Here is a 3,255-nt window from a genome sequence, read left to right as displayed (position 1 = left end):
ATCCAAATTTCTTCCCTCTGATAGATGCTGTTTTGACTGGTCCAAACAGATCAATGTGCAGAAGTTCTAACGGCCTAGAGGAAGAGACAACATTTTTAGACTTGAATGCAAGTTTGGAGAACTTGCCTTTCTGACATGCTTCACAAAGAGCATATGATTTGTATTTCAGATTTGGGAGTCCTCTGACAAGATTTAGTTTGTTAATCTGAGAAATCTTTCTCAAACTAGCATGACCTAATCTTCTGTGCCAGACCCATTGCTCTTCAGAAACAGACATAAGGCAAGTCACCTTCTGCTTCTCAAGATCAGAAAGATCAATCTTATAAATGTTATTCTTTCTCTTGCTTGTAAATAGGATTGAGCCATCCTTCTGACTTACAGCCTTGCAAGACTTTTGATTGAAGATTATATCACAACCATTGTCACCTAATTGACTTATGGACAATAAGTTATGCGTTAATCCTTCTACAAGAAGTACATTAGTTATGGAAGGAGAGTTACCAATACTTATGGTTCCAGAGCCAATAATCTTGCCCTTCTGATCTCCTCTAAACTTGACTTCTCCACCATATTTAAGCACCAGGTCTTGGAACATAGACCTTCTTCCCGTCATGTGTTGCGAGCACCCAGAGTCCAGTTACGATGACATTTTGTGCTTTGTCTTCTTTGCTGCCAAGGATATATGCAACAGAAATTATCTTCTCCTTAGGTACCCCAATTTCTTGGGTCCTTTCTTGTTAGTTTTCTCAAGTTCTAATTGAACTTGGGTTTAGCATAATAATTAACAGGAGGAACAGCATGATATTCTTTAGGTTTCACAGCATGATATTTCTTAGGTTATGTCACATGCTTCTTAGTGTGTGTAATGATAAAGCTTTTGGCATGTGAAGTGAGTCTAATATCATGTGAGTGGCCATATTTGAACTGATCATACAATGGCTTGTATGTGATTTTCAAATCATCTACAGGTTCAAACTTACGTGGGATATCACCCTCATAGCCAACGCCAATCCTTTTGTTTCCAGAAACTCCATATATCATAGAAGCAAGGTGACTTCTGCCAATACTTCTAGATAGAAACTTTCTGAAGCTTGATTCATATTCTTTCAGAATATGATTGAGGCTAGGAATGGATTTTTCTGATTCAAAAGGAGATCCAATGTCTTTGGATGATTTTAAAACTTTTTCCTTCAGTTCAGAATTTTCCACTTCCAGCTTCTTAGTTTCAGATTCAAATAGATTTTTCAGCTTTTTGTATTTGATACTAAGATGAGCCTTGAGTTCTAGAAGTTCAGTTAACCTGGAAACTAACTCTTCTCTAGATAGTTCAAAAAATACCTCTTCAGAATCTGATTCTGATGTAGATTCTGATCCATCATCCACTGTGGCCATTAGTGCAAGGTTTGCTTGCTCGCTTTCAGAGTCTGATTCTGATTTTGATTCAGAATCATCCCATGTTGCCATAAGACCATTCTTCTTATGAAACTTCTTCTTGGGATTCTCCTTCTGAAGTTTTGGACATTCATTCTTGAAGTGTCCAGGCTCATTGCACTCATAGCAGATGACCTTCTTCTTGTCAGATCTTCTGCCACCAGAAGATTCTCCTCTTTCAAGCTTCTTTGAACTTCTGAAGTTCTTGAACTTCCTTTGCTTGCTCTTCCAGAGTTGGTTAACCCTTCTGGAGATCATGGACAGTTCATCTTCTCCTTCTGATTCTGATTCTTTAGAATCTTCTTCTTCAGCCTGAAAAGCATTAGTGCATTTTTTATAATTAGATTTTAATGCAATAGACTTACCTTTCTTCTGAGGCTCATTTGCATCCAGCTCTATCTCATGGCTTCTCAAGGCACTGATTAGCTCTTCCAACGAGACTTCATTCAGATTCTTTGCTATTTTGAATGCAGTCACCATTGGACCCCATCTTTTGGGTAAGCTTCTGATGATCTTCTTTACATGATCAACCTTGGTGTAGCCTTTGTCCAGAACTCTTAATCCAGCAGTTAGCGTTTGAAATCTTGAGAACATCTTCTCAATATTTTCATCGTCCTCCATCTTGAAGGCTTCATATTTATGGATTAGGGAAAGAGCTTTGGTCTTCTTGACTTGAGCATTTCCTTCATGGGTCATTTTCAATGACTCATATATATCATAGGCAGTTTCCCTGTTAGATATCTTCCCATACTCAGCATGAGAGATAACATTCAGCAAAACAGTCCTACATTTATGATGATTTTTGAATTGCTTCTTTTGATCATCATTCATTTCTTGTCTTGTAAGCCTTACGCTAATAGCTTTCAGTGGATGTTTGTAACCTTCCATCAGAAGATCCCATAAGTCACCATCTAGACCAAGGAAGTAACTTTCAAGTTTATCTTTCCAGTATTCAAACTCACCTAGATGATCTTTAGTATTCAGAAAAAAACAAACACATCTAAAAGGATGAAAATATGAAATGTTGGGCTTTCTGTTCTTCCACAATTCAAAAGGAGTCTTACTAAGAATAAGTCTAATAGAGATTCTATTCTGAACATAGCATGCAGTGTTTATTGCTTCTGCCCAGAAATGCTTAGCCATATTGGTTTCGTTGATAATGGTTCTGGCCATTTCTTGTAGATTCCTATTCTTTCGCTCTACAACTCCATTTTGCTGTGGAGTTCTAGGGCAAGAGAAACCATGGGCAATATCATTTTCTTTGAAGTACTCCTCAAAGAATCTGTTCTCAAATTCGCCACCATGATCACTTCTAACCTGTATGAATTTACACTCTTTCTCAGATTAAATCTGAGTGCAGAATTCAAAGAACACTTAATGAGACTCATTCTTGTGTTTTAAGAACTTTATCCATGTCCAGCGACTATAATCATCTACAATTAATCCATATTTCTTCCCTCTGACATATGCTGTTTTGACTGGGCCAAACAGATCAATGTGCAGATGTTCTAGCGGCCTAGAGGAAGAAACAACATTCTTAGGCTTGAATGCAGGTTTGGAGAACTTTCCCTTCTGACATGCTTCGCAAAGAGCATCTGATTTATATTTCAGATTTGGGAGTCCTCTGACCAGATTTAGTTTGTTAATCTGAGAAATCTTTCTCAAACTAGCATGGCCTAATCTTCTGTGCCAGACCCATTGCTCTTTGCTAACAGACATAAGACAAGTTACCTTCTGATTCCTATGCCAACTCTCTTGTTTCCACTAACAGCATATATCATAGAGGCAAGTTGACTTCTTCCAATACCTCTAGATAAGAACTTC

This window comes from Vicia villosa, linkage group LG5, assembly GCF_029867415.1.
Source record: "Vicia villosa cultivar HV-30 ecotype Madison, WI linkage group LG5, Vvil1.0, whole genome shotgun sequence".
In the NCBI taxonomy this organism is placed as follows: domain Eukaryota; kingdom Viridiplantae; phylum Streptophyta; class Magnoliopsida; order Fabales; family Fabaceae; genus Vicia; species Vicia villosa.
The sequence above is the reverse complement of the archived record's forward strand: the minus strand, read 5'-3'. Positions refer to the sequence as shown.